The 24,894-nt window shown below is 37.8% G+C and overlaps 1 protein-coding gene across 10 annotated transcripts in view; it reads right to left on the reverse strand.

Moving 5' to 3' along the window:
- The window catches only part of CHRM3 (cholinergic receptor muscarinic 3), a 521,589-nt gene that overhangs the window by 347,438 nt on the left and 149,257 nt on the right, over positions 1 to 24,894 (reverse strand). For 9 of the 10 annotated variants that reach the window (XR_002732373.2, XM_031935428.1, XM_031935431.1 and 6 more), the window contains one exon: positions 13,744 to 13,852. The gene's annotated coding sequence lies outside the window, so the exon portion shown is untranslated. Of the gene's footprint in view, positions 1 to 13,739; positions 13,853 to 24,894 lie in introns of all 10 variants that reach the window. The other variant, XM_031935424.1, reaches the window with a different exon arrangement.

The raw sequence follows: 24,894 nt of genomic DNA on the forward strand, positions 1-24,894 counted from the left end.
ATGGTCAAGGTTAAGCTGAGATGCGAGATTCAATTTTAAACACAAGGATTTAAGTATTCAAGGGCATATCAGAACACACTTTTAGGAAATACACTGTAAAGATACTCAGATTAGACAAATTAACTGATGAACCCAAGAAATATGATTCTGACTCAGCCTCACAGCATCAACTGGTTACCAATGGCTCCTATAAACTGTGAATAATAGGGACAGCCTGCTTTGCTAGTATGACCTTTTCACAGTTTATAAGACTCATAGACTTACAGAAAGGAAGTGAAAGGGAAAGTGATACGAGATGGCTGTTGTGCAAAACATTTGTGTTATACTTATTATAAGTCTAGCAAAAGCTTATGTCAGTGGTTAAGGAAGGGCATATTGGTGGAAAAGGATTGGCAGATACCCTAGATGTTTCTGGGCCCAAGAATTCACTCAGTCCGTATTTATGGAGTATCCTCCAGGTGCCCTTCGCTGTGAAAGATTCTTTCTAGGGTAACAAAGGAAAATCAGCAATACATATGCAAGAGGAGCTCGAAGACCAGTTAGGGGCAGGAGAATAAACATACAATGAATAATTTCAGTTTTATTTGCTAAATACTTAGTAAATAAAGCAAGAAGCTGACTCAGGTGACTCACAATTCTTACATAAGGTAAAAACTTTTGACCTGTATATTAAAGGATGAGTAGACAGTTTCCAGGCAGAGAGGGAAAGGCATTCCAGGAAAAGAGAACATGGGCCAGTCCAGTAACACAAAAGAGCTTAGAACAGGCCGGGCGCGGTGGCTCAAGCCTGTAATCCCAGCACTTTGGGAGGCCGAGAAGGGCGGATCACGAGGTCAGGAGATCGAGACCATCCTGGCTAACACAGTGAAACCCCGTCTCCACTAAAAAGTACAAAAAGCTAGCTGGGCGAGGTGGCGGGCGCCTGTAGTCCCAGCTACTCGGGAGGCTGAGGCAGGAGAATGGCGTAAACCCGGGAGGTGGAGCTTGCAGTGAGCTGAGATCCGGCCACTGCACTCCAGTCTGGGCGACAAAGCCAGACTCCGTCTCAAAAAAAAAAAAAAAAAAAAAAGAGCTTAGAATGTTTGACTGTGGAGGATGCTGCCCAGGTTCCAGCTGTCAGTTGTTGGCATTCAATTAAATATTCTTGACTGAAATGAAGCAACTAGGGAAAATGTGTTTTATATGGTCAAGGTTAAGCTGAAAGGCGAGATTCAATTTTAAACACAAGGTGTATGTTAGGTGCATACAAGAGTGTCGCTGGATATGAGTTTGGAGAATTTCTTGAAATCAGACATTGTAAGGCTTTTTATTCTCATTCAGAATGTGTCTGGACTTTTTGCAATCTATCCATCTGACAAAAGTTTAATATCCAGAATCTACAAGGAACTTAAGCAAACTCACAAAAAGCAATCCCATTAAAAAGTGGACAAAGGACATGAACAGATACTTCTCCAAAGAAGACATACATGTAGCCAACAACTATATGAAAAAAACTCAACATCACTGATCATTAGAGAAATGCAAATCAAAACCACAATGAGACACCATTCTATGCCAGTTAGAATGATAATTATTAAAAAGTCAAGAAACAAGAGACACTTGTGAGGTTGCAGAGAAATAGGAATGCTTTTACACTGTTGGTGGGAATGTAAATAGTTTAACTATTGTGGAAGACATCTGGTGATTCCTCAAAGATTAAGAACCGGAAATACCATTCGATTCAGCAATCCCATTACTGGGTATATAACCCAAAGGAATATAAATCACTCTATTATAAAGATACATGCACATGAATGTTATTTGCAGCACTATTCATAATAGCAAAGACATGGAATCAGCCAAAATACTCATCAATTATAGGCTGGATAAAGAAAATGTGGTACATATACACCATGGAATACTATGCAGCCCTAACAAGGAACAAAATCATGTCCTTTGCATGGACATGATGAAGCTGGAAGCCATTATCCTCAGCAAACTAATTCAGGAGCAGAAAACCAACACTATGTGTTTTCACTTATAAGTGGGAGCTGAACAATGAGAACATGTGGACACAGGGAGGGGAACACCATGCATTGGGTCCTGTCGGGGGAGGGTGAAGCGGTGGGGGAGAACAATAGAGAAAAGTACTAATGCATGCCAGGCTTAATACCTAGGTGATTGGTTGACAGGTGCAGCAAAGCACCATGGCACACATTTACCTATGTAACACAAACCTGCACATCCTGCACATGTACCCTGAAACTTTAAAATAAACAAAATAAAATATGTGTCTGGATTTTAATCTTGAGGCAAAAGGAGAGACTACACAGAGAATAAAATACTCAGAGGTGTGTTCGAGTAGTCCCCAATGTCAAGGGGAATGATTACCAGAAGGGAATAACGATGATCAGAGAGACCATTAAAATATTTATTGCCATAGTTGAAGTAGAAAACCTCAGAGCCAAGTAGTAGTCATGACAAGGCAAAGAAGATAGTTTTAAAGGAGGTTTGAACAACTGACAGAGAACTCAGATGTAAAGATTAGTTTTACTCAGCATCCAGCTGAGCACAGAAGTAGAGGTGTCAGGAGCAATGCATTCGCGTTGCCTTGATCAAATTCACATGCAAACAGAATCAGAGCAAAAGAAGATAACTCTCTGACCTACTTAAGTAGGCTTTTACACTTCTCAGCAGAGCCCTGGAGGGTCTCTTAGCCCCATGCATGAATGGAAGAATGAGATGAAAGTCCAAGATCCAGTTACTGCTTAAAATTAAAAAAAAAAAAAAACCTTTTGTTTATTTATTCTAAGCTTGTAACTAATGTCCCCAAAAATAAGTACGTAGAAGCATCATTCAATTCAATTCCATCCCATTCAACTAACATAGATTTGCTTTCTTCTATGTATGCTGCTTTGTGTGACTCTCCTAGGGAGAGATAATAATAAAGCTGAAATGAACTAACAATTGGAACTCTTTATAAATAGTGGTTTCTTCTTGTCATACATTTTTACCATCTCTGTCTTGCGACTTATTTTATGTGCCTCCTCCATGTGGAAGCTGTGGATGTATTCCTAATTTGAGGAGGCCCCTGTCATTACAATCATCTGTTTAATGTATTTCAACAGGCTTAGTATTAGGAGAATCAGAATTGAACTGGAGCTTTAATTACTCTATTTTTAGTGTGCTACATTTTGTAGGTTGCTAGTACTTACGGTAGAAACCCAACAATTCTTGTCAACAATTTTCACTTCGGCAAACATCTTTTTATATTTTCTTTCCATGTGAAGTAGTGGAAAAAAGGGGCAAATGAACCTTGAGACATTACGTGTCTTTCTCTACCTCAATGCTGTGTTGTCCCATTGTCAACAAACCATGAGACATTAGCATTTGACTATATTATTTTTGGAATCTATATTAAAAAAACTAAAATGAGACATAAACGATCCGGAACGACTCCAAAAATCTTTTGTGCCTCATATGTGTATTAAGCATTGATTTTTACATCAGTGGCATGAAAATTGAATAATCTTGAATTGGGAAAGCCACCAAAATCATGTATTCAGAGAACCTAACAGTAAAAAGTTTTCAAACATGAATCTGCACTTCATGGAAAGAAAAAGAAATATTTTTAAAGGTACATGCATCGTTAACGTTTCTCATTTCCTCCAGCAGGAATTGACTACTGTGTCTATCACTGCAATGTAGTAAACAGAATTTGATACCTATTTATTGGCTGAGCTTAATAAAGAGATCACTATATTGCCTCCAAAAATCACTAAAAACAATTGATTTACTTTCTAGCTGGAAAACTGTCTTAGCACAGTGCATGACTGACAGTTTTTCCAATTTTTGAATTGTTCCTTTCGATGCAGGACAAGTGAGCTCCAAATTGGGGCTTAGCACATGAGGGTTTTTGGCTTCACCCAGGAAAGAATTCAAGGGCAAGCTGGTGGTAGGGTAGAGGAAAACAGCTTTATTGACGAGGCAGCATTACAGCTTTGTGACTGCAGAGTCGGACTACCCCATAGACATAGAGTAGCAGTTCAGGTCTGTTCTTCAGTCATATTTATACCTACTTTTAATTGCATGCAGATTAAGGGGAGGTTTATGCACAAATTCCTAGGAGATGGGCAGTAACCTCTGGGTTGCCAGTCATTGCCATGGAAAGAGGTGGTAACTGTTGCCGTGGCAACAGTAAACTGACACAGCACACTGGTAGGCATGCCTTATGGACAGCGGCTTCTGCCCCATTCCTGTTTTAGCAAGTCCTCACTGTTCTGGTGTCTGAGCCCTGCCTCTGAAGCAGAGTCCCACCTTCCACCTCACTTTGTCACAAGCTCTCAAGTGCACATCCCATATTATCTGTAATACAGTAATGTTTATGAATCAATGATTCTAGTTCCACAACCAAACTTCCTTGTGATTAAATAATAAAAGCTCAACACTTCCACGTGACTCCATGTTTCAGCACAGAGAAGACTTAAACTTTAATCGAAGAACCAAAAAACTGGGAGTTGCTTTTATTCCTTTGGTGAAAGGGTAACAATTTTCTCCCCTTTAGGTCTCAGAGTGCTCACATTTTCTGCCCCCCATCATCCCTCATAACCACTCTTTAGTATAATCTGATGAAAATAGTCTTGAGGAATTTCCCTTTAAATTCTACTAACACCTACAAGTGTTTTAGAAAGAGTTAAAAAATGATTAGAAATACATGAACCAGGGCTGGGCACGGTGCCTCACGCCTGTAATCCCAGGACTTTGGGAGGCCAAGGTGGGTGGATCATGAGGTCAGGAGTTCGAGACCAGCTTGGCCAATATGGTGAAACCCCGTCTCTGATAAAAATACAAAAATTAGCTGGGTGTGGTGGTGTGCACCTGTAATCCCAGCTACTTGGGAGACTGAGGCAGGAAAATTGCTTGAACCTGGGAGGCAGAGGTTGCAGTAAATCAATACTGCACCACTGCACTCCAGCCTGGGCAACAGAGTGAGACTCCATCTCAAAAAAAAAGAAAGAAAGAAATACATGAACCATTTTAAAACCACAACAGATATTTTATCAAAAAATTTATTTTTAGTAATGATCAAAATATGATGTTTTTGTGAGTAAAAATGTCAAATGTTGTAATCTCAAACTATGCTTTAGAAACGTTGAATGCAATTTTGCTATAAAAAGGAGTTGCTTTCATTTAAAATGAATTTATTACTTTTTGTGTATACATATATTTAATGATCACTCTTTTTCTTCATGCCTGGTGCACATGCGCACACACACACACACACATTCTGTCCCTTTCCACACATCCTGTCTCTACCCATCTCTAACAGCTACCTAGAAATGTAAATTTTGTAAGGACAGGCATTTTGTCTATAGTTTATAGTCCCAGGGTCTGCTATGCCATAGGAGGTCACTAAATATTTGCTGAATGAATAAATAGAATACCCGAATTCTCTGGCTTCAAATATTTAAACTAAAGTCATTTACAACATGACATTCTTTTCAAATAATTTAATCCCTTCAAATTTCAAATGACTTCACAATATCATAATTATCTTCTTTATTAAAAAAACCGATGTTATCCCAGTATTTTGGGAGGCAAAGGTGGGAGGATCACTTGAGGCCAGGAGTTCGAGACCAGACTGGCCAACATGGTAAAATCTGTCTCTACTATAAATAAAAAAATTAGCCAGGTGTAGTGGCACATGCCTGTAATCCCAGCTCTTCAAGGGGCTGAGGAATGAGAGTTCACTTAAACCTGAAAAGCTGAGGTTGTAGTGAGCCGAGACCGTGCCACTGCACTATAGCCTGGGTGACAGAGCGAGACTCTGCTTCACAAAACAGATGTTAAAACCACTACTTCAAAAGTAGCTCTGTTTCCTAGGCTTGTTTGCTCCTACATTTAAATTTTCCTTTTTTGGGATAAATAACACAGCTGAGGGGATATCTAAAGGAACACCGGTAATTCTATCTCCATCATAGAAAGAAGCAAAAATATGAGATAAATCAGCAAAATTATTTTCAACTAATTGAACTGAAAAGAGACAGTTCATGTGAAAGCATTTTGATGGGAGTGGGATGGGATAGAAGAGACACTTGTTGAGACCAAGAATCCTAGTCCCCACTGTAGGGAATCAATCAATTATAGGACATGTCCATTGATTTCACGGTATTTACATCCATCATTCAAGTGAAAGAAACAAGACATAAGAAAACAGGTTAAATGATATTATTTGATTTTTATGAATAAAATTTTCAATCTTAAAAATGGGTAATGCATTCTTTTGAAAGCCTCCTGCTTGTATCCTAACTGAGAATGTGTCTCCAAATAGATATAGATTCTCATTTGTATGCACATTGGTTCCCATGGAAGCATAGTAGGGGAAATCTTTAATTATGAGTTTAGAAGCTATTTACTCTCCAGAATATTAAATTAGCAAGGGTTAACCTGAAACATATTTTCTAAATTAATTTTATTTTAAAAAATAAAATTAGTTCCCTATTTTCCCATATGAAAATATTATATGCCTCCATATTTATGTGTCTGTCCTATAGTGGAGAGGCTGACTTCCTTACAAAGTCTTTGGAAATGAGTCTTACAAATTTAGGTTATATACATATGCCAATCAGTAGTGTACACAGCACAGTACATGCCTCCTCATTTGTAAACGGAAGGTGATAATGGAGTCCTTGAAGACTTGTGAAGATTAGGAGACGACGTGGCTAGGAACTCCCTGAACGTTACTAGCTGAGTGTATGGTAGCTATTATTGTTATGATCAATTTCAACATAAAATTGTAAGTCTTTTCGTTAAAAAGAAAGTTAGAAAATAGTAAGAAATGTTCATCCTCAAATGCATAAAATAGAGACTTATAAAGGTATCAGGAAACAAGCAGGTATTTTGTCGGGTGTTAGCTTTTGAAACAATAAAAAATATTTCTTCCAGGCTGGGCGTGGTGGCTCACACCTGCAATCCCAAAACCTTGGGATGCCAAGAAGGAAGGATCACTTGAGCCCAAGAGATGGAGACCAGCCTGGGCAATTAAGTGAAACCCTGTCTCTACAATAATAATAATAATAATAATAATAATAATAATAATAATAATGGTCAGGTGTGGAGCATGAGCCTGTAGTCCCAGCTACTTGGGAGACTGAGGTGAAAAGATGACTTGTGCCCAAAAGGTTGAGGCTGCAGTGAGCTTATCGTTTATATATATATATGTATAAATAGATATATAAATTTATATATCTATTTACATATGTTTATATATGATATATACAAATGATATATAAAAATATATAACTAATATATATCATATAAAATATGATACATATCATCTATACATATATATGATACATATAATCTACACATATATAATATATGACATATATCTACACACATGAGAAATAGATGATATATATAATAATATATATCATATATTAAATACATATATAGAAAGAAATAGCCATTTTCATTCAACAGTAATTATTATTGCGGTATTGCCAGTTACTTGAGCATATCAAAGCTTTAATAATGTGATAATACCTACATTATTCTATTACATTTCTAGTTACGCAACTGGATGAATACTCTTGATATGGTATATATGGTTCATTCAAACATTACGCCTTTTGGCTTGATGCATGTTTATCTACAATAGCTTATGTGCTGACAACTGGAGTAACCTATCACCTATTTTCTTCTCTTAAAAATTATCTTTATTAGCTCAGTGCTTTACAGTTAACTATCTACAGCCATCTGTGAAATCCGAGTGGCTTGACATAATTTGTGCTACTCTATCTCATTAGCTCATGTTGACTTCACTGTATATGATTGGTCTACAGCAAGCAACAAAGGTGGGCATCATGTGTTAAAACACTGTTTTAGCGGACTTAATGATCTTTCATGTTAAAATTGTATGACAGAATTTCAGATAAAATCGTACAATTCAAGAAGAAACGTTTAAATTAAACAATTTTAAGTCCTTCTCTGAGTGATGTATAGCTAGCTACTCATTTATTGACAGAGGACTTTTTTTTGCTTCAGTTATTTTTCACTCTATTTTTAAACAAATAGCTTAAATCTACAAGAATAGTAACACAGGTCACATGCAGTGGCTCACACCTGTAATCCCAGCACTTTGAGAGGCCGAGGCAGGTGGATTACCCGAGGTCGGGAGTTCGAGACCAGCCTGACCAACATGGAGAAACCCCATCTCTACTAAAAATACAAAATTAGCCAGGCATGGTGGTGCATGGCTATAATCCCAGCTACTCGGGAGGCTGAGGCAGGAGAATCGCTTGAACCTGGGAAAAGGAGGTTGCAGTGAGCCAAGATCACACCATTGCCCTCCAGCCTGGGCAATAAGAGCAAAACTGAAACTCCCTCTCAAAAAAAAAAAAAAAAAAAAAAGAATGATAGCACATATACATTTTCCACCTTTCCCAAATGATTAATGGTCGGGGACTTCCTTGGACATATGAGTTATATATATAAATTATATAGCATGTATGTGCTTTATATTTATGAAAATATGCTTTAATATGTATAATTTAAAAACAGTGACGTATTCAAGTCTGGAGTGTTGAACAAAAGCAATCAAAAGAAATATGACAGTTATTATAATAAAAGAAAACCTTAAGAACTATTTTAAAAATATTTTTCTCACTAACTCATATCAGGGCAGTCACTCCACCTTCAGTTAACATGAGGTCAGAAAATTTCTCATCATTGTTGAAATGCTGCTCTAAAAATCAAATTTTCCAGCCCACCCAGGGACACAATCAATCAATCAATCAATAAAGCTGAATGATAAATTAAGAAGGTAGGTAGTAGAGTCAGATATACATTTTCAAAATTCCTAGTATCTTTTGATAAAAATATTTACAATGATGTAAATAAACATCATGGTAAGATAAAATTTGCCACTTTTCATTTTTTTCTGGTCATACTTTTTACAGATTTATATTAATAACAATTTTAAGACAACATCCATATTGAAAGACATTTCATGGAAATCTTTGTAACATGCCAAATGCAATTATTTCTTGTGCAATCTAAGGACAACATGTATCATTAACCATTTGAATCATTAATTTTATCAGTAACTATTGGTTGAGTTCTGGACCCAGGAAAAACAAGAATGAACAAGACAGGAACTGCCCTCAACAAGCTAACACCATAGTGAGATAGTTGTTATATCAATAAATCATTGCAAAACAAGCGAGCGTGATTTATAATATAGGCATGCACACAGTACAGAAAAGCAGAAAAAGAAACAGTGAATTTTAAGGGGAAGATCAAGCAAGTTTTCACAGATGACAATGCCTGTAAACTGAGTTTGAAAGGAAGAACATGAGTTTGATTAATGGACCGTACATCTAAGCACAAGGAGGCTCATGGGATCATGGCATGCAGGTAAGGCTTGGTGCTACTAGGTGGGGCTTGGTCAGCAAGGAAGCAGAGGACATTGACGGTCAACACATCCGAGAGAGTCACTAAACCTCTCTGGGAAATTCACAGCTCATTGATTCCACTTCCAGTCACCATTGAGCAGGCTCTCTTCTTAAAGGACTCACCTTCTGCTTGGACCACAATACAGCCTGCTGGAATACACCTCTGTTCCTAGGCTTATACTCTTCCCTTTACCATGATTAGGCCGTGCGTAAAGTTAGGGGCTATTCTCAGAATTCCACTGTAGTAAAGATTTCATCTATTTCGTATCTCCAAATTACATTAGACTTCAGGTCTGAACATCCCATGTCTGCTCCATAGTCTGCATTTAAGTAGTATCAGATAGATATTGGATTCTTTTTTTTTTTTTTTTTTTTTTTTTTTGAGGTGGAGTCTCTCTCTGTTGCCTAGGCTGGAGTGCAGTGGTGCTATCTCAACTCGCTGCAACCTCCACCCCCTAGGCTCCAGCGATTCTCATGCCTCAGCCTCCCAGGCAGCTGGAATTACAGGTGTGTGCCACCACACCTGGTTAATTTTTTTTTTTTTTTTTTTTTTTTTTGTATTTTTAGTAGAGATGGGTTTTCACCATGTTGGCCAGGCAGGTCTCAAACTTCTGACCTCAAGCAATCTGCCCATCTCAGCCTCCCAAAGTGCTGGGATTACAGGTGACTGCACCCAACCAGAAGAAGACTTCTAAAGACATACATAATTTAATTTGTGATGTTAAAGTAGATATCAAAAATATATATAATGACCATAAAACCATGAAGATAAGTAGAAATCCACAAAAATCTGTCTGTTTAGTAGGTGATATGGTTTGACTGTGTCCCCACCCAAATCTCACCTTGAATTCCCACATGTTGTGTGAGGGGCCTGTTGGGAAGTAACTGAATCATTGGGGCAGGTCTTTCCCATGCTGTTCTCATGGTAGTGAATAAGTCTCAAGAGATCTAATGGATCTATAAGGGGGAGTTCCTCTGCACAAGCTCTCTCTGTGCCTGCTGCCATCCATGTAAGATGTGACTTGCTCCTCTTTGCTTTCCACCATGATTGTGAGGCCTCCCCAGCCACATAGAACTGTAAGTTCATTAAACCTCTTTATTTTGCAAATTGCCCAGTCTCAGGTATGTCTTTATCAGCAGCAAATGGACTAACAGAAAATGGACTAACAACACAGTAGTGCCAGCATTCCAACTGCATAACCTTGCTTTTTTCATTTTATTACATTCTAAATCCTAATATGAGACTTCTTAATGTGCATCTTGGCCACACTGAAGGGCTAGAAGTATGGCACGCTTCAGGCCCTGGGAGAGCAGGCCAGCATCACATCAGCACCATGAGCATCTCTTACCCAGGCCCTCATGGAGGGACAGCAACACAGCAACCAGGCCTGTACCCATGTCCATAGCATGTAGGTTCTTACCAAGAAATGCACCCCCAAAGCCTTTATGCCCCAAAGCTTCCTCCATAACCACTACTGTCCTCATCAGAGAAAAAGTCTATAAAGGCTGAAGAAGTTACTGCAAAAATAAATACGAAGAAGAATAAATGGGTGTGTACAAAGCAATCACAGAAAACATTTTAATCTGAATTATAAGCAAGTCAAGTAAGTCAGATGAAATTTACATGTGAAAGATTTTCTGGGTACAGAGATGGACAGAGTTGGACAAACTAAACGCTGTCATTGTTTTAGATAGTTTATAAGGAGGACGTGAGGGAACAAGACTTGGTTTTCTGGTCTGAGTGATACACGTCAGCCCAGCAACTGGCTCAACTAGAGAGATGGACACAAAACATGGGCTCAGGCTCTTGACTCTAAATATTGCCTCAAGTTATCAGTACTTTCCACCTTGGGAACAAACTATGACTCATTTGGAAAATGTCACCCACTAAAACCATGAATTTTGTCCAATGTAAGCTCAAAGGACAATATCTTAACTTGATTCATAATAAAAACAAGTGTACGTCTGATATAGAACTCATGATTATGAAAGTGAAAGTTCAAGCCCTTACTCCCCATCGCTTTGTGAAACATTTTCTACATTTATACCTCCTTTCTTTTTTGCCCTCTTTCTCTCCCGCAAAAAAAAAAAAGTCATTTTAAACATGGTGACAGTCCAAAATTCAAACTAAATTGAACATTCATTTGATATTCCTTGATCAGCCTAATAAAGCCATTTTTTTGTCATTCAGTATTCCATATTCAAGCTATGTTTGCATTTTGTTGTTTGATTTAAATATTTGTTAATCTTTTTGGAAATTCTGAATCTAACAAAATAAATCCTATAATTGAGCACATTTACAAAAGTCCTTTAAATATAACACATGGCAAGGACATTTTCAAATTCAGAAGTTCTCTGATTTACATTATTTTAAAATCATACTATATAATGATTTGTGATGATATCTTTACAATGCCCGACAAAGGTGATAGCTACCATTCCTTGTGTGGATGCTGTGTTAAGCCATCTGAACAAAGGCAGTATGGAGTATATCATAATCATTACCATTTTATTTCTCAGAAATTGAGGCTTTTGAAAACTTCACAATTAATAAATGACTTTGGACCCACGGCTTTCTGATTCTAAAATCTGTGCTCATCAGGATAATCCCACACTCCCCAGGGAACTGACTGATAACTTAGTAAGTCTCACACTGCTCCCAAACACTTGCCCATATTAACTCATGTAATCCATACAACAAGCCTATGCAATAAGATAGATCTCTTTTTATTAGTCTCATTTTACAAATGTGCAAACTAAAGCGCAGAGAAATTAAATGACTTGTCCAACTTTGCAAAGCTACAAAATGGTGGAACTGGGTTGCAACCTCAGGCAGTTTGACTACAGATCCTGCATACTTCAGCACTACGCTACAACATTAGCTAGTGAATATGTCACCGGTTAAGATTTTTGTTTCATTTAGATGCAAAAATTTTATTCATGTAACAGACCACTGCCCATCTAGTGAGAATCATATCTAATTTCAGGAATTAGAATTTGCAAACCAGTTTCATTGCATAAGCCTGGTTATATAACTGGTTTAAATTTAGTGGAAAAGTCTTTCTCAATATTACTGAATATATTTGTTAAGATTACATTTTCAGTTGTTCATTTTAAACAGGCTAGCTGTATTCTCCTAGCTAAAGAGAATGGTCACAGAAGACGTTAAAAAGATTTCAGTTAATAAATGTTTTCAATATTATATTTAAATAATATTTACAATCTCGCCAAATTCCTACATTGTTTCCTTAGTATCTTGAAACTAAAGTACATAAAAGAAATATCTAATATATCTTTCTCCTTCATGTGTAAATACCGAATAGATAAAATCTAATAAGAGTAAATACGCTGGAGGGAAGCAGCAGCAGAAATTCCTGATGGTTGGTGGGGATTGCTGTGTGCATGGGTGTGTGAGAAACATGTTTCCTCATATATCATTTAAACATAATTTTCTCAAATATACAAAATGAATTTGGGTCATAAATTAAAATTAATTAGGATTTTATCATTTATCTCTTAGGTAAGTAACATATAAAATAGTAAACTGCATTAATCAATTTGAAGAGACAATTATGGTCACAATTTTTTCCAGCCCCCTACTTGTGATGTTAGTTGACCACAGATAACACCATTTATTTTTACAGAGTTTGAGCGTCAGCTAATAATTTCACATCTGTTACCTCTTTTGACCTTCAAAGGAAATCTTATGAAGTAGGTAAAGCAGAAGCGATTCCTATCATTTTTCAAATGAAACTGAGGCCTAGAGATTAGGGGTCTAGTATGAGGAGAAATGCTGGAGATGAAATAAAATTAACATCTTCTGACTGAGTTTAACTTTCTTTCCATAACAGCATAAATATCATACACCAACTGTTAGTATGGTGCATCTGTAAGTGGAAGCACATCAAATACCCTGTATAATAAAATTAAACTGTTTCAAAGTATAAACTAGGTAAAAAGTTTAAGCTTACACTGGCACCAGATCTATATGATATTAACCAGAAGATATAGAAACTGTCCAGTGACGTTTTTTAATTCAATTAAAAAAGAGGGAAGATTCTATTCTTCTAAATTCTGCCTATACAGGTATACATAATTATCATATTTGTATACTTACACCTAATCAATACAGCTCAGCATGCTCCTTCATTTTACAATTGGTTGATACAGAAATAGACTAGATCTAGCCATATTTCATACCAGCAACACAAATACATGTGTTTTGCACATTTTTCATTATAAAAATAGGTACTTTGTTGAAAATCTCAACATATAACTGTGTACATGATATTAGTTTAAAAATACCTACTAGTGAAGAGACCTGGTGTTGTACATCATGATGGGGATGGATACAGTTCATTCAATCCACAGTCCACTGAGTGACTCACAACCAAAATATGTGCCATTACTGTTCATATCTAAACAGACACAAAAAGATGACAAAATCAGTCAATAAGTATGATCTCATATGGTTTGCATAAGATTATCTTTCTAATCTGTAGTATAATAATAATAATAATAAAAAGATGTTTGATAAGCAACCCAACAGAAAGATCTTAACCTACATACCTCTGTTGTTGTTGTTTTTAGTTCAATAGCTTTAAGAATACAAATAGTTTTTGGTTACACAGGTGAATTGCACAGTGGTGAAGTCTAGGATTTTAGTGCATCCATCACCTAAGTAGTGTACATTGTATGCAATAGGTAGTTTTTATCCCTCACCCTCCTCCCACCTTCTGAATCTCTAATGTCCATTATTATCACTCGGATGCCTTTGTATACCCATAGCCTGGCTCCTACTTATAAGTGAGAACAGGTAATACCTCCGTTTTGTACACAATGTGAAGTATAGCCATGCGAACATACCACATAGTCAGTAAATATGTCTGATTCAGAAGTAAATTTACTAGTAACTCAATGTAACATTTCTAGAAAGCCATATGCTTATCAATAAGAAAACCAAACTTATCTCGTGATGTGGATTTTTTAAGGCCTATGTGTTGAGCATTACCCTATGCATGCATACGAACTTCCATTTAGACTTCACCACAAATCTGCAATGTAGTCATCTCGCTTTACAGATTTAAAGACTCAGGAGAGTAGGGCAACTGGCCCAGGACTCTGCCCTCTACAGAACATGCTGCTTTACCATATCACGTCGATCATGCAGAACAACCCTTCTTTCAATGATTGGTTGTGCTCTACATGTCCTACAATGTGACCAACAGATACTGAGTTGATATATAAAGATACATCTCACTAGTTCTCTGTCTCCCATGTAGTTCTTTAAAATGCAAGCATAGTGTTCTACTCATCTTTGTATGTCAAGATAGATATAAAGTGAGATCTCACTTTGAAATATAGTGCCTGGCACATACAAATATGTGCTGAGTAAATGAATGAATGAACAGCAACAACAAAAGTAGGCATTGGCATCTATTTTTTGCCTTAATTCACACTTTTGTTTTGTCAATCCTTTAATTTACTTGCCAAAGTTATCTTTCTGTTTGCAATACAATCTCAAGAAGAAAAAGAATAATCCGAAATATCATTTGAATGAAGTTCAAATATATTCATTCCAAAAATCACACACTAGTTAGCAGTTAGTTTAATTTAATTCATTTAGAGATCAAATTCTATTTCTCAAAAATAGAAAAAGGTTAAATAATAAAGATATTTTCCAGAAAGAAAAAAATCCATGTTTTACCTGTAGATTAGGTATCAGCTTCCTAACGGGACTTACATCTACGCACCTTCCTCGATCACAGGGGGAAGGACAGCACGAATATAGGAGAAAACTGAAGTCAAAGTCTATAGGCAGAAACTGAATGATTACTAGGAGCTAGGAAAAGCTGCTCTGGATTGGAGATGCTACAGAAAAACAGCCAGCTTGGAGACTCTAGTGGTCAGATCCCAATTTACTCTGCAGAAAAAGCAGCACCACAGCAATCTCCCCAGAGCAAGAGTGGGCAAACTCCAACCCTGCTGCCAGTTTTTGTGTAGCCTGTGAGCTAAGAATGGTTTTGACATTTTTAACTGTTTGGAACAAACTAAAAGAATTGTGCGAATTATTTGAAATTCAAATATCAGAGTCTATAAATAAAGTTTTATTGGAACACAGCCACAGCCATTCATTTACATATTGTCTCTGGCTGCTTTCACGTTACCATGGCAGAGTTGAGTAGTTGTAACAGAAACAGTATGACCCACAAAGTCTAAAATATATACTATCTGACCCCTTATAAAAATCGGTTGCTGGGCCGGGCGCGGTAGCTCATGTCTGTAATCCCAGCACTTTGGGAGGCCGAGGCGGGCGGATCACAAGGTCAGGAGATCGAGACCATCCTGGCTAACACGGATTTCTGGTCTAGAGAATTGTTCATGCTTGATTTGGGGGAGATTATATGACAGGAAGAGGGGTGCTTTAGGGCAGATTGGAAGCAGAGGCTGCGAACCCCTGGCTCTACAGAAGATCATGAGCCTCAGGGGCAATGAAATAACCGCCTTGAGTAGGGCAGTGTATTTCTTTGGGGACAGTAGGATTTTCCCTGTAGGAAGCACAAGAAATGAGGTCAGACTCAGCCACACTTCATGTCAGGCGCACAGGCTGGGGCAATGAGGATGGATGGGGAAAGCCACCGAGATAGTGTCATTCTGCAACGTGCCAGAATGGCATTCTCTTCAAGGAAATCTCCAGGGCTCTGACTCCCTCCCTAAAGGTGCCAATCTTCAGAATGACAGATAACTGAGACAACTAGTCTTCTTGCTGAAGGCCTAAGAAAGGTCATGATAATAGCAAACAGAAGAACTCTAAAAAAGTTCAAAGATCCTCCATTTGCCCCCATTTAAGGGCAAAGAGTGGACCACAGCAAAGATGCACAAATGGTAAAAATGTAAAATGAAGAAAGCATGAAGGTTATAGAGAAGAATCCGCTACATACATAATACTTCCATGGAGAGGTGGCATTTACTTTTGAAAAACATCAAAGGAAGGTAAAATACATTTTGTAGAATGCCTGTTTTTGAGACAACAGAGAACAAAATCCCAAAGATTTATCTTCCAGCAGAGAAGTTAATTAAACCCAGATAAATGAGAAGATCCCTACGTGGTTTCCCCATCGCATCTTAGAGGTGGGTTTTGAGCTGGAAGACTTGGCTCTAAACACCAATTCTGATATATTCTTGCTACAGGACCTTGGACAGCCGGCCTCATATTCAAAGTCTCACTGACACCACCTCTAAAATCCAGTTGTTCTGAGAGTTGTAAGACAAAATATGCACAAGATGTCTAGAATACTGCCTGTCTCATGGGAGGTACGTGAGATTTCCTAACTGCCTAGCTTGCTTTCTCTCCCTCCTCTTCTAATACTAATCTCTAACCAAAATTATTACAGCTATAGGAAGTGGTTGCCAGATACTCAGTTCTCTCCTACGCTCCATACTTGACTTTGCTCCTTCTGTTTTCTGTGAGCAGACATCATCTTCTTATTTGGGGTGCCTTTCTATTTATCTGGTAAACTGCTACTCATTTGAAAAAATAATAATTCAAAAGCTAATTCTTACCAACCCCCAGTCCCTCAGGCACAAATATACTGCCATAACATTTTGTACATAATGTATATAATATAATAATATATTGTATTATTATCTGTTTGTATATCTGTCTTTCCCAGGAGGTTACATCTTGGTCATTCTGTCTGATATAGTATAATATCAAGATGATTAATTATAATCTCCGGGGGAAGACATAGTTTTTTTAAAAAATGCTCACACATACATACTTCTGCCTATCTACCAGCCTTCTCTGCCTATCTACTGCCTATACTGCACAAGGGTCTTCTGATTCCTGTTGAATAGAGGAATTTCCTTCACAGCAGTTACAATCTGGGGTATTGCAGTGATTTCCAGGTGTGCAACACGTTCTAATATTCGTTGAGAGAAAGAAGTGAAGAATGAACAAGTAAAGAAAGAATGACAGAAAGGCAGCCTTGGTGAGATTTGGTATATAAAAAAATTGGCTTGGCATGGTGGCTTGTGCCTATAATCCCAACACTTCAGGAGGCCAAGGCAGGCAGATTGCTTGAGTCCAGGAGTTCAAGACCACTCTGGGCAACATGGTGAAACCCCTTCTCTACAAAAAAAAAAAAAAAAAAAATACAAAAATTAACCTGGTGCGGTGGTGCACACCTGTAATCCCAGCCACTTGAGAGGCTGAGATGGAAGGATCACCTGAGCCTGGGAGGTGGAGGTTGCGGTGAGAGGTAATCACACCACTCCAGCCTGGGTGACAAGAGTGAGACCCTGTCTAGAAAAAAATAAAAATAAAAATAAAAATAAAAATAAAAAATGAACATAGCATATTGCAGGTGGCATTGACAATTTAGTTATCCTGGAGATCCATGTGGAAATACACACAAAATGAAATAAATCTCATTTTATGGATGTAAGTCAACTTTAGGCAGCTCCCAGTAACAATATTCCCTCATTTCTTTTTATTTTTTATTTTTACTTTTATTTTTTATTATACTTTAAGTTCTAGGGTACATGTGCATAACGTGCAGGTTTGTTACATATGTATACTTGTGCCATGTTGGTGTGCTGCACCCATCAACTCATCAGCACCCATCAATTCATCATTTATATCAGGTATAACTCCCAATGCAATCCCGCCTCCCTCCCCCCTCCCCATGATAGGCCCCAGTGTGTGATGTTCCCCTTCCCAAGTCCAAGTGAACTCATTGTTCAGTTCCCACCTATGAGTGAGAACATGCGGTGTTTGGTTTTCTCTTCTTGTGATAGTTTGCTAAGAATGATGGTTTCCAGCTGCATCCATGTCCCTACAAAGGACACAAACTCATCCTTTTTTATGGCTGCATAGTATTCCATGGTGTATATGTGCCACATTTTCTTAATCCAGTCTGTCACTGATGGACATTTGGGTTGATTCCAAGTCTTTGCTATTGTGAATAGCGAACACCTACTACATGTGAGGCTCAGTGGGAGGTACAACCTCTAAGTCAGCTATTACTTATATGTGTTCACAAGAAGATATTGAAGATGAAGAAAAAAATAGGGAATTTTTTTTTCTTGACTAAAGTCACACAGATATTAGTACAGTAAGTCCTCACGTAACATTGTTGATAGGTTCTTGCTCACCTTAGTACCTGGAGAAAACCCACACTGACATGGGGGGTTTGTGCAAACTCCACACAGACATTGGCCCCAACTAACATTTTTTTCCCACCAATATTATAATTATAAGAAAATAAAGTTGAATAAAACAAAGCTATTCAAGGACTTGTTATATACTGAGTTCTAAAATCTATGCATTTCCACATGACAAATCAAGATTCTTTGTTACTTTGATAAGCGATGCTTTTAATATAGTATTTATTGTGTGAACAGTTAATGAATGGTAGCTGTTGTTACTACTGTTATTAACACTGTAACACAACAACAGGGGAACAGTTTAACACGATGGAATGTTAAACTGCTAGACTTGTATAATACTTTATTATCATAAGAAATATGGAAGTTATACTGATATAAGGAAATGTATGCAAAATGCAGAATATAAAATGGCATGCATTAGTTAATGAAAATTACAGGCAATATTGTGTATGGTAAATTAATAAAAATTAGAAGTTAGTATGCTGAAAATAACGAGACTGTGTGTTTGTAGGTAACTTATTTGAAGTTCCTCAGTTTCTTTGAGAGCACGAAAATTTCCTTGAATTCAAATTTATGTTAAAACAAACATAATGTGTAATTTCTAAAAGTGGTGTTACTATCCCAGACCTTCTCCACATTTGAAATCTCATTTCTTCTGGTGCAAGATAGTAAATTACTGTTGTTTTAGTAAGAGCTGTTTGTTTGTCTATTTATTTTACTATTGGGAATGGAAACACTTAGAGGCAGATTTTTTAAAAGAATTACTGAAGTGCAGTTTTCTTTGAAATGGAGTCATTTAAACCACTTACTTCACTTAAAATAGACATAGTTTACCTTAACGTTTCCCGATTAGCATAAGCAATCTACATATTATGATGCCGACTTCTGTAGTAAAGGCTAAATTATGTTAACATTTTGTTAAGATAAAGTAGTCAGCATGTGCTGAAAATAAATTTATTTATTATACAGTCATGCCTCACTTAACAATGAAGACACATTCTGAGAAATGCATCATTAGGTGACTTCTTCATCATCTAAACATCATAGAGTGCACTCACACAAACCAAGATGGTATAACCTGGTACATACATAAGCTCTCTCATACTCCCTATTGCTTCTAAGGCTATCTGTACAGCATGTCACTGTACTGAACACAATAGGAAACACCCGTGTATGTAAACATCAAAATGCAGAAAATGTAGAGTAAAAATATGGTATTAGGCCAGTGTGGTGGCTCACAACTGTAATCCCAGCACTTTGGGAGACTGAGGCAGGTGGACTGCTTGAGTCCAGGAATTTAAGACCAGCTTGGGCAACATAGCAAAACCCCATCTCTACTAAAAAAAAAATGCCAAAATTAGCCAGACATAGTCCTACTTAATCAGGGGCTGAGGTAAGAGGATCACCTGAGCCTTGGGAGGTTGAGGCTGCAGTGAGCCAAGATGGCCCCTGCACTCCAGCCTGGACAACAGAGTGAGACCCTGTCTAAAAACAAACAAACAAAAAAACAGTATTATAATCTTATAGGACTACTCTTGTATAAGTGGTCCATCGTTGACCAAAACATCATTATGCAGTGCATGACTTTACAGAAATATGAGAAAGACAGAGAGATTTTAGCAGAACTGTAATAGCAATAGTGACAAAAGTAATTGCTGCAAAAGGGTAACAATATTTGATAAGAGTGACGGCTGAGACTCAAAATCGTCTTTGTGCTCTGAGAGCTGTGGAAGGCTAACCCCACTGGGGAACATCCAGCTCAGAGCTCATCTGGGCCTCAGCCTTTCATCTGAAGGGAGTTCTAACCAGTGTCACTAACTGCTGAAGCAACTGACATTCTCTTATTCTCACTGAATTATAAGAGAACAAAGGCCAAAAAAATTGAAAGAATTCTGTATAATCAAAGCATCTTTTAACAAAGAAGGTACAGAAAAATGACCTTGAACCTGATCATCAGGGAATCTGAAGCAGCTTCTTGGGCATGAGTGGGTGGCTTTTCTTCCCTACAGCAGTTATGTCCAGAGTTTTACATCTGACAGAGCCATGTCTTAAGCACACCAAGGGTTGGGTGGGCCTGGGGCAAATGGTGATATTCTGGATAAAAATGCACATTGTAGCTCGGTTTTCTTTAATTGAAAGGGTTATATGAAGAGTCTTTTTTCTCTCTTTGTTAAAATCCTAAAGTTATTTTTCATTAGAAATAACTATTTTAGGGTCCTTATTTGATAGCCACAGTGGTAAGGAAGGAACTAATAAATCAAAGGGAAAGATAGATTTGATGAAAAAAGGCTCAGGCATAACAAAAGTAGGAGGTGGATTCCTAAGCTTGTTTCAAATTGCTACTGGGTAGGTTTATATATGTGTTTACATTTGTAATGAGGCGACTGCCATTTCGTGTTTATATTTATTGGCTATTAAACTTTAAAGACCAGTTGTACTGAAAATTAACTCCTATATTTATTCCACATGTGCTATGCTGATGTTCCAACGACTTTTTAAATGAAGTTTATGTAAGGACAGCTGAATTAACTAGACAAAAATCAGTAGATTTTTAAAATATATAGTTTACAAAATAGAGACAGCAGTTTCAAAACCTATTTAAATTAAGTCTAGCTCCAACATTATCTAATCGGATTGAAACAGCCCTTTGACGGCAGGGGATAGAATCCTCTCATGAATCAGAGCTGTCACAATAGCGAAGAAGTGGTCAAGCTGTTTGATAGAGGGGTGAGGTGGAGTTTAGCTAATGCAGAGAGGAGGTCAAAAGTTAGGGCAAAGGGCCAGCAGAAAGAAACTGAAAAGCAGTTTCCACTGGCATCTTCCTGAGGGAAAAAGGAAGGAAAGGAAAATAATAAATTTCAGAGAGACTCTCGTCACACTTTGTAATTGCATGGAAGATGAGAACTATGTAAATTAAAGGAAGTGATACTTGGCAAACCTTCCTAGAAGGCTAAGCTACAATCTCATTATTTTAGCCATTACATGCTCTTGCATTTCTCTTTCTTCTTTTCCTTTCTTCTGCTACTTCCCCTCTTCCTTTCCTTCTTCTTTTTTTCTCTTCTGCCCTTTCAACCTTTTCAGCTGGAGCAATATCATAATTAACACTGTTCATGTGTCTACCCACATGTCAAGCACTTATGACTGATTTACATGCATATTTTCTTTTACACTCTTCCAGCACTGTTAATAGTATCCATATTTCATGACGTTAAGGCTCATATAGATTGAATATCAAAGCCAAATTAGCCAGTGAGTGGGAAAAGATGGAAATCAAATCTTAATCTGATTCTTTAATTAATAAAAGAATGATTTTCAGGAGTGAAACTGTAAATTGCAGAACTCAGTGTAACCACAGGCCCTTTGCACATAAGAAATTAGGATGAGGATGGACGAACTTTGGGAACGGAGTTAAGTGGCCATATGAACAAAATTCTGTATTGGAGAGCTATTCGACTAAACATTTTTAAAATAAAAGCAATCAAGTAAGTATTTAGGGAACAAATGGAATTCAATTCTGAACCTTACTGGTAGAAGGGGGTCTTCATTAGTGACTGATACAGAGTTTGGCGGTCCCCTCCAAATTTCATGTTAAGATGTAATCCCCAGCATTGCAGGTGGGGCCTGGCAGGAGGGCTTTGGGTCATGGGGGCAGATCCCTCATGGCTTGGTGGGGTCCTCAATAGTATTCTGGCTGTTTAAAGTATGTGGCACCTCCCTTTGATCCCACCATGTAAAGTGCCTGCTCCTGCTTAGCCTTTTACCATGAGAAAAATCTCCCTGAGGCTTCCCCGGAAGTCAAGCAGATGCCAGTGCTATGCTTCCTGTACAGCCTGCAGAACCGGGAGCCAATTAAACCTCTTTTCTTAATAAATTACCCCATCTCAGGTATTTCTTTATAGCAATGCAAGAACAGCCTAACACAGGATGATGTACCATTTAAGTCACATGTAAAAAGAGAAAGAACAATTGACACTAGTCCAGGAGACATCTAGACTGGAGGAGCAGTTAAAAGGGTAGTTTTTTTTTTAAGAAACTGCAAAGAGGTTGGCTATCAGTCTAAGAATACCTCAGGCATTTAAAATATGCTGAAGACCCAAAGATAGAGCCCAAAAAAGTGACACTTAACAGTCAACTCTGAAGCCAAAGAAAGAAAAGAAAAAGAAATTTAATTATCATTTTAAAACCTAATAGAATCCATTCTGGAATGTGAAGCTTTCTATCAGAATACATCAACAGTTGCAAAATATGCCTTTAGATTGAAATGAAAATGGTTCCCTTACAACCTCTTCTAAGCCATCCACTAGGATGCATAATAACTCTCAAGTACTCAAAAAGCCAGTGCATAACTGATTCTAAAATCTGAAAAGACCTTGGTTTTCCTGGAAATACAGTAAGAAGGTAGGCAGCCAAAAGTACATAAAAAACATTACAACCAGGGTTTCCTTGTTTTACATTTACCAGCCTGGGTACTTACCAGCCACCCAATTCACTAGTCTTTGGATATTTTCCTAGTTTTGTATTAAAGGGAAATGATTTGTGACTCAGAAATCACATAATTACCTCGAGTGGATAATGGTTTACTAATACCTTGGATATGCGCGTGTCTGTATCTATGGTATGTTTTGGAATTACAATATTTACACATTTTAAAAATTGTCCTTAGTCTTTGGAATTGACAACACTTCCTTTAATATCAAGACAGAGTTAAAGATAACTGCAGTAAGCAATCAAGGATGACTACAATTATGTTCTCATCTCCATAGAGATTGTTTGCAACAGGAGGAGGATGACTGTAGCCAGGAGAATACTTGTAACCATGTCCTCCAGCTAGGATTTCTAAGTAAACTATAGAATGGAGGATCTTCAAGTCACATGCTCCTCAAGACACTGTCCATTTGGGGAACTGAAAAACCAAAGCCCAGGTTAGAATTGAAGGTAATCAATCAAACCTAAGCAAACCTGAAACCGTGAAGATAAGCCACATAAATTCAATGTTGTCACTGCTTCTTTGACTCTGAATTCAGATGGAATTTGGGGCAACATATTTAAGATGCCTCCCTAGACTAGGAGCTAGCAATACAACGATGGGGTCAGCTAGCTTGCAGTTGAAAAGACATGCACATTGTTCATCTAATTATGCTTATGATATCTAACCTGCCTCAGCCTCATTAGCCATTCCAGGCCAGGCTGCCTTCAAGGTATGGTGCAGGATCAAACTGCAACACAGTGTACCCAACAGCCCAGGTCAATGGCCTCTTTAGCAGCCCTTATCTTTGCTCCGGCCTAACCTGTGGCTGTGCCCATTAACAGCCACTGACCTCCATGATTTTGTCTCCTTGATCCTAGGAAACAAGTTTCAGAAGTTTCAAGAGCAGCTTCAGGCCAGAAATGTGCAAAAAGAGATCCCCAAACAGACACAAATGCAGGGGTAAGGGAAAAACAAAATCTTCCCCATGGAATAAATTTCTTAGGCCTAACCAAAACTCAAGAGCAACGCGGAAGCCCGAATAATTTACTAACAAGAGTGTAAGAGTATTTTCATAGGACAGAACCCACACTCAGTGTGGGTCTGAGGTGCTAAAAACACAGGGCCCAAAGGAACAAAGGGAAATAGGAAGGACTGAAAATATACTAGATAGGAAATAAAGGCATCTTAATGAAGACTTGGTGATTGGGGCTCCACTCAAAATTCTAGCTAAACTTGGCAATATGGCAGGGATATAATGAATTCTTCCTTTGGAGAGAGAAGACAACATACATGGAGAGGTTTTTGCTCTAGGTATGAGACGTACATAATACCAATATTATCCTTTTATTAGAGGACTTCTCCAAGTGAGTTTAAGTTCATAGTATGTGGATTCTGGGCCCGTGTGGGACACTGGCATTGGTTGATTGGTACCCTGGTGAATCCCCAAGTTTTTCTTTGCCCATCCCCCTTCCTTCAGCAAATACTGTGTGCTGAATTAATTCCACTTCTGAGGTTCTGATCAAAGTACACTTATTTGGTGCAAGAAAGCTGTAGGAGCAGCCCAAGCTGCAAATACTAATAGATCTATCTAAAATGTAAGCTGCCTGAGGGCAGGGACTCTTTCTCACTACTCTATGTCCAGCACCTAGCGCCACGCCTGGCATGTAGTAGACTATTTTTGAATGGATTAGCAGTCTTATAAAAAATACGGCATCGTCAAAATAAGACTTTGCTGAAGCTTAGCACCTACTAGCAGTGGTACTGAACCTTTCATTTAATGATAACCTTACGAAAATCAAAGTTAAATCATTATTTTTATAA

The sequence above is a fragment of the Piliocolobus tephrosceles genome, chromosome 1 (genome assembly GCF_002776525.5).
Source record: "Piliocolobus tephrosceles isolate RC106 chromosome 1, ASM277652v3, whole genome shotgun sequence".
Classification (NCBI taxonomy): Eukaryota; Metazoa; Chordata; class Mammalia; order Primates; family Cercopithecidae; genus Piliocolobus; species Piliocolobus tephrosceles.